Source organism: Rousettus aegyptiacus, unplaced genomic scaffold (assembly GCF_014176215.1).
Source record: "Rousettus aegyptiacus isolate mRouAeg1 unplaced genomic scaffold, mRouAeg1.p scaffold_m13_p_13, whole genome shotgun sequence".
NCBI lineage: Eukaryota > Metazoa > Chordata > Mammalia > Chiroptera > Pteropodidae > Rousettus > Rousettus aegyptiacus.
In genome coordinates this window covers 40,269,363-40,277,590 of record NW_023416288.1, presented here as the reverse complement: position 1 = coordinate 40,277,590, position 8,228 = coordinate 40,269,363, and the positions used below count along the sequence as shown (strand labels likewise).

The window sequence follows — 8,228 nt, the reverse complement described above, 5'->3', positions numbered from 1 at the left end:
ATGGATTGTACTTCCGTCCTCTTTGTAAGCCTGGAATGCGTGTTTACTTATCCACGCCAGAAAACAAGATGACGCACTTTCTAAACACGATTCGAAGCCCTCGCTGACCGTGTAATGTAACCAGCCGTATGCCTTCTGTGCCACTCATTTGCAGCTCAAAAAGGTGATTTCTCTGGGTCCCAGGGATGCGAACCTGCCTTTTGCTTCCCAGGCAAGGGTCGGCCAGTGCTTTCCTCTGGCCTCGCCGAAACTCTTGGCGAAGAGAGTCTGTCAAAAAGTTGGCCTGCGGTAGATTCTAGAAACAAATTTTTTGTAACCTGACTGGCCTGGGACACTGGGCTTCACACTGGGCTTTTCTGCTGCAAGCTTGCCACCCCTGTCGCCACAGCCTTCCTGCCTGGCAGCTGCAGACAAACACTCCCCATCATCAGGGCCCAGTAAGATTCGACTCCTACCACGAAGCTCTGGGCCTACCCTGTCTGATGGCTTTGAGCCAGCCATAAAGGGTTTGCTTGGCCGACTAAGGAGGGGTATTTACAATCAAAAAGAAAAAAAAAATGTCATCAGACAACAAGCCTGTAGGGTCCTGAGGCATTCCCAAGGGTAGCTAATTGGAAAAACCATTTGCCCCCTTTAACGCCCCCCCCCCCCCAGCGGCTGCTCCCGGCCTTATCCAAGAGCAGCCACCCTATCTGTAAATGGCGACCATGGAAAATGTACCCTGGCGACTTCGTGTGAAAGATAGGCAAGGCTCCTAAAAAATCTTCTCGGAGGCTTATCACCTTCTTCTGGCTCCACGGCAGGCTGGGGCCCTGGGCTGGAGGAAACTGCCTGTCTGTGAGCCTAGACAGGGTCTCATCAACAACTGATAAGGCCCTCTGTGAACAAGCAGGCGCTGTGGGCTCACTCGCCTCGCAAATGCCAGAGACATTTGGAGAGAAGACACAGGGTCCAGTGACCTCCGTGAAGGAGGCCGGGCAAGCCCACAGTGTGGGCCGCGAAGCAGGGCGGCCCTACCCCCAACCTGGGAAAGGATAAAACCTAGAGGTCACTCCACAGGCCAGGGGACAAATGTCCGATGGTCCACGGAGACATCTGTGCGCCAGCGATGTGCGTATGCCAGATGAATTAATCACAAAATAAGCTTCAGTCTGTTCGGATTCTGAACAACCAAAAAGCTCCTGAAATCAGAATTTCTGCAATCCTGTAGGAAGACAATGGATATTAAAATGATGGCCTCTCATACCGCAAGATCTTGATGTCCTTTCCAAATTGAACCACTTAGTTCAGCAAGGCACAGCGTCAGGAAGGAAGAAATCAGATTTCAGCTCCCACTCTGCCCTTTCACTAGCCATGTACCATTAGATAAATCTGTTTCCCCAGGAAAATGCAAATATTTGCTCAGACTGGCTTCTGTTATGTGAAAGAGATTTAAAAATAAATAGTAGAACACTATATAAATAAAGTATTATTCCTTTAAAAAAATACAAGGCTCAGACTCTCTTCAGTGGTCAGTGCATTTATACACTCTAATCCTTTGAAAATTGCTAATTCCTGCTTAGCATGGTGGATGCAGTTGAGCAAATGCACACTGAGTTCCTTATATGGTGGAAGATAACAAAGAAAAGACACCGCTCTCACACAAAAACCCATAACTTCAGGCAGATGCTGTAATGAAGGTGGGAGCATGCCGTGATGGGGAAACCTGGCAGGAAGGTTGATGAGAAAGTCTTAGGAAGAAAGTGAATCGGAGGGCACTGTGTGGTCCAGAATCCTCTTCTCCGTATTGTTCCGAGTTGGAGTTAGCCTGAAGAGGGATACAGACAATATTCGGACGTGGACTTGAAGCTGCAGACATTCATGTCCGAAGGTCATCACAGTGAGGTGCGGTACCAGGTGGATACAGCATCACCGCGAGCCCCAAAGCCCCACAGACACTTGGCAGCAGATGCCAAGGGCACGACTTTCCACGGACCTCCCTGTGTTTCGCTTTGGTGGCTGGAAGTGCTCAGCCTCTCAGCCTGACTGGTGGTGACTCCTGCTTTGATCTTTTAAGTTCCCTTCTGAACTCTCACTTCCCCAATTCTTTCCACAATTGTGTAAGGTCTAATTACTGCAATAAATCTCTTCCATAACTCAGTGGTTCTGCTTTACTAATTGAGTCCTGACTGATATACCACAAAAGTAATCTTGGAATGTCAGTGCTAGCGGGGACTGCCAGACAGACTACAGGACATCCAGTTACATTTGAATTTTGGAAAAATAACAAATATCTTTTTAGCATAGGTATGTCCTTAATATTAATGGGGTATACTTACACTAAAAAATTCTTTGTTTTCCTGAAACTCAAATTTAACTGAAATATAGATCATTCCCCCCTCCCCCTTAAATTTGTCAGTCTCGCCTTAAAGTCTCCTCAATTTACAGAGAACAATTCCTCAACCCAAGGCTGGTGAAGGGAGTTGGCTGAGGTCACCCATCCTGAAAGCGGCAGAAGCTTGGGAAGTTCCCAAGATCCCTGACCTCCAGGCCAGGATGTTTGTCTCCACAACTGCATTGATGAGAAAGCTGATATCTGACCCAAGATTTGCTGTCCTCATAACCATTGCCCTGGTGAGAGAGAATTAATTCATTGGATTTATTAGCATATTTGGAGACGATTCTGAGATAGGCCTCCTGTGTGGCAATCCAGAGGAAGTGTCCTGGACAAAGACTTTGAACTTTGGGTTGTCTACATGTATCAATTATATTTGCTAGGAACCTCAATTGCCAGGATCTCTGATTAAGACTGGAAGTTTTGCCATGAGCTCCTTATCTTAATAAGGGGTCACCAAAGGGAACTGTGAGAGGGCATACTGGGCCTCCTTTGGAAAGCATCAGTGTTTCGAATGGCTACCTGTGGTCATGCCTTGCGTTCCCGTTAGCATCAGTTTCCTGGAGGAGAAGAAGCCTCCAGAAGGAAGGAAGGAAAACGAGAGGGGCAGGGGCAGGAAGAAGGGGAAAATGGGTTACTAAACTGGATAACAGATAAAGAGCTGAATTTACTAATGAAGGGGAAGTGGGCATTACGTATCTTATGCTACCCACTTTTTGACACTAAGAATAACACCAACGATAATTACTAATTATGAACTAAGCATCAGGAGCTCTGATCTACATCAGCCCAGATACGGAACATCATGTTTGTTCCTTATCTTCCCCTGAATGACACTTACAATGGGGCATCGTGCACAGTGATTATTTACTAACATTGTGGGGTAATGAGGAAAGATTACAACAAAGCAAAGTCGATCTTCATCACTCACGATTCCACATTTGTGAATTCGTGTCCTCACTGTGATGTACTGGTGACCTCCAGTCTGTACACACAGCGCTTTCATGGTGATTCACAGACACGGACAGAGTAGTGCAAATTCAAGTCCCCTTGCATTCCGCTCTCCTACCTGAGGCAGAACGAGGAGATGCTCTTCCTGTTTCAGCTCTCAACTGTAAACAGGCGTCCTTTTTGAGGTGTATTTAGTGCCATGTTTTTCAGGCTTTTGTGCTTTTCGTTGCCGATCTCACTGTTTAAAGTGGCTCCCTCGCAGAGTGCCGAGCGCTGTCTAGTGTCCCAAAGTGCGAGAGACAAGCTTGTAGACAAGCTTCTCAGTCATGAGTTACAATGCCATTGGCCATGAGTTCAATGTTAATGAATCAACAATAGATTAAGTAAGGTGTCCTTAAACAGAATCATACATAAAATAAGGTAATACACTGATTAGTTGATGAAAATGTTAAGAGCAGAGTATCATAGGATCCTAAGCCTGTACTCCCCTCAGGAACAACGGTTCTGAATTCATTAAGTCAGGGGTCATAGCCTTATAGAACACAACCAAGGCCAATAAGAAGACTCAGTTGTGGAACATGATAAAGAACTTAAGAGGAGATGTTAAACAATTCAGTTATTTAAAGTCTCTCCATGGGGAACTTTGGGGTAACTGTTTTGTGTTCAGCGTTCAACCTCCACCTGCTTTCTTGAGCTGGGTCTCTTCGGTCCCTGTCATCCTACTGCCCTTTTCCTTGTTCTGGGACCTGCTTTTCTCCCTCAGGAGATTGTCCTGGATCTGTGAGATGGAGTGTCTCCTTTCTCTCTACCTCACTCAGACCTCAGGCCATGTTCCATGGAGTCTTTTTACCACAAAACGGTCCTCAGAGGCGTGGCACCAAGTAAAGACAGATTTTCTACTGACAAATTCTGCTGATTTTGAAATTAACCCTTTTATGCCAAACACACACCTCCACTTGTATGTTTTCTGATGTTTATTTGATGAGCCAGTTGATGGTGCGATGTGCACTTTGGGTTTAGCTTGGAAACAAACTTTCAGGAAACACGTTCAGCCAACTTGGTACTTTTGCCAATGAGAAGAGGCGAGGGAGTCCTGGAGGGAAGAACTAGACAGTTCAAACCTTCACAGCAACGCCTGCGTTCAAAGGAGGTGTGCGGAGGTGACTTAGACAAGGTGGTTTTGCCCTAGCCTAACCGAGCGAAGAGCTGACTGGATAATTTTTTGTTTTTGTTTTTCTGAACTAGTTTTGTCACCTAAGAAAAAGTTGACAGTCCCCTATTAAGGCCCCTTTATGTCATCACCAATCACTCCTGCCTCTGTTAGAAAATCTTAAGCAGGCCTGCAGTCTGAACAGACGTGACCTCACAGGGTCTCAGATACAGGGCCTCGCTTTGCGTTGAATGATATATTTTTTCTCTTTTGTCTTGCCACATGAGAAATCTGCTTTTAGAAAGCATGGGAGAGGACCGTCTGCTGTTTCTTATTAGTGTATCTTCTAAGAGACCTGAGAAAACATGATTACAGCCATTGTCAAAAAAAAAAAAAAAAAAAAAACACGCCGGATTGAAAAAAAAGTAAATGCAATAATTTAGTCAGATGGCAGCTAAATATTATAAAGGAAAAAAATGTATCAACATACAGCCTATGGATTCCCAATTTTTTTTTTAAATTGAGCATTTTTCTGCCTTCGATTCTTTATAGCCAATGGAGTGTCCCCAAGTCTGCTTTTTAAATTGTGAAGGGAAGCACTTTGGGATTGTTGGGGTTGATGTATAAAACAAGATTATAGCAGATGATAAATCAGAAGTCTATGAGTTTTTCTGACGTTTTGCCATAATCTTTCTTGGGAGGAAAATACACATTTTTCTACAACTGGTTTATCAGCTTTTATTTTGAAAATGAATTGTTTGACATTTAAGAATTGCAAAAAAAATTCCAGTGGTAGGAACCACAGTCTAGAAATAGATTGTGCTGGACTTGGAACTCAGCAAGCACTGTGAAAGATAGTGTAACAGGAGACAGAAGGGTTTGCTAATTGGACTGGGAATTCACGAGGGAGAGGAGTTGATAACTCTGAAGTGATTTGGAAGAGAGTAACATGTTAGTATTAGAATGAAATGAAAATATGAGTCAGCATAAAATGATTTTAGAGATCAGTGGTTAGAAATATGTTTAGTGGGATGCTATTTTTGGCAACAGCTGCCATTATTTTACTTTCATAAATATTTCTAAATTGTTTCGAAAATCCTTTATCAACTATCTGTAGTGAGTGCACAGTGTATTTAGTTTAGGCATATTTATGTTTAAGAGTTTGTAGGAGGAAATGCTATGACCAAAAAACCAGCAATATGTCTTCATTCAAAATAAATGCCCTGGATTCTGGCTGGATTTTAAAATTAATTCTAATACTTGAAAAATATACTAGAAATGGAGTTCTAGCTCAAAATGGTGTGGGCTGGTAATTCTGTTTAACATCGTCTTAACTTCTCAATAAGTTGAATAAGAATATCAGAAAAGCGATACAATGACGCCAGTAGCCTGACACTATGTTTGATGCCACCACCGATTCAGAGACTCCAGTAGGTGCCACCCAAAATATTGGGCATAAGTCTTTCCTTCAGTGACTGAACGCAGTTGAACTCCTGTTTCCATCTGCCTACAAACCTCTCTGTGCTCTCTGACACCTTCCTACAGTCAAAGAGCAAATGTTAGATATCACCTGAGTAGAAAATACAGGTAGGAAACTTTCATCTAAGCATTGTACATGAGATAGGTAACCACCACGAGAAACCATTATAGATATGCACAGCCATAAAAAGAAAGTGGATAGCCATGAGAATCGTTCGTTCATGAATTTCATAAGTTTGCGGTACCAGACAGGTAGACATCAGACGTAGAGAGAGATGTCAACTTAGTAGAAAAAAGACACATTAATTGAAAGCCTTGGAATTAGATTGGAAGCTGCACATCAATTAGCTTGTGGCCGTAGATCTGAAAAGGGAATTAGGCCATTACATAGGCAGAGTAAAAGCAGGGTGAAGGGCCATTCGTGTTCCCAATGTCTAGAAATATTTCAACTCCCTCATAATTCATTCATTGAACCTCTATTGTATGCCAGGCCCTGTTAGAGGTAGTGACTGTGTAAAGAGAAGAAAACCACATTTATTTTCTTTAAAGCAAAACAAAGGAAAAAGAACAATGTAATAAAGACTCAAAATAAAAGCATAAACCTAGGATAGATCTACTGTAATATTAGGAATAGCATTTCAGAAAACTATTTGGCATAGTCATAAGAGTGCAAGGGAAGATAAACTCAGTAAATGGAAGTAAATCTATTTCAAACAAAAATCTAAAATCAAGAGAATAAGATGGGATAAAAAGGTAACAAAATAAGGTATTACAGCCTGCAGAAAAATAAAGAAGAGCAAAGAAAGCCATTGAAAGTCATAGATATTCAGATTAGGGATTAGCAAATCACCATTTAGATAATAATATTTACAGTGGAGAGACCAGAACTATTATGTAACCAAAAAAGTTTCATACAGTAATAATCAAATATATAATATAACTTTTCTGAGCTAGAGAGAAACAGATTAAATGAACTGACTATCTTCCATGTAAAAACTATTAAAAATTGGCCCACAGTTAACACAAAAAATTTGAACTACAAAAGTGAAGAAAAAACTTCATTACCAGGAGGAAAAATCGATTTCCTAGGCTAGAACACAAGCCAGAGTAGCCTTAGACATGTCTATATATCTAATTCTAGGTGACAGTGAAGACACATCTGTGGATCTTTGAAGGAAAAATGTTATAACCTAAGAATTTTATACCTAGTTAAGTAGGCTTTCATGTCTGATCAACAGAGAGAAATTTTCAAGGAGACAGGGGTTCAAAAAATTATCTGAAATGTGTATCATTTTTCTCGAAAATTGGTTGAAGACAAACTATAGCCATTGAAAAGCTGAAGCAAAGTTAGGTAATTAAATATTGAGATGTGATAGCATAACAATTAAAATAGAGATCCCCAAGTAGAGAAAAGGGAACAATGAAGACAAGAGCAGAAACTAATAAAATGAAAAAGAGGAGAACAATAAAACCAAAGCTGATTCTTTGAAACAATAATTATATTGGTAAAACTATAGAGAGATTGGCAAAGGAGAAAATAAAGAAGACACTAATTACTAGCATCAGAAATGAAGGAGATGGACGTGGTTCCATAGTGTAGTGGTTAGCACATCTGCTTTACATGCAGAAGGTCCTGGGTTTGTGTCCCAGTGGAGCCACAGTCATGGTCTACGGCCACGCCACCCTGAACAAGCCCAATGTCTGATCTTGGAAGCTAAGTAGGGTCGAGCCTGGTTAGTACTTGGATGGGAGACCACCTAGGAAGATCAGGTGCTGTAGGCATATATCATAATAAATAATAAAGAAATGAAGGAGGAAATATCAATCTAGATCCCCTAACATTAAAAGGAGAAGATGGGAATACTGTAACAACCTTATGAATGAAAGTTCAACAGCTTAGAGAAAGCCACAAACTACCAAGATTTACCCACAAAGAAATAGATAATCTGACTAGTCCTATAGCTCTTCAAGAAATTGAAAATTTAGTATAAACTCTTCCCCAAAAGAAAGCTCCAGCCCACATGATTTCTTTGGTATATTCTAACAAAGACTGAAAAACATAATAGCAAAAATTCTACATACTATCTTCTACAAGACGAGAGAGTAGAAAATACATCCCAACTCATTTCATGCAGCCAGCATTAACCTGATACCAACAAGACAAGATAGCCCAAGAAAACTAAGGACCTATGTCCCTTACAAATATAGACATAAAAATCCTTGAGAAAACATTATCAAATCAATTCCAGCAATCTACAAAAGGACTAATACATC

At 41.5% G+C, this 8,228-nt stretch overlaps 1 pseudogene; it reads left to right on the top strand.

Annotated features, from left to right (window-relative positions):
* Positions 1–7,620: 7,620 nt before the first annotated feature.
* On the top strand, positions 7,621–7,736 carry LOC118611198 (annotated as a pseudogene).
* Positions 7,737–8,228: the final 492 nt, after the last annotated feature.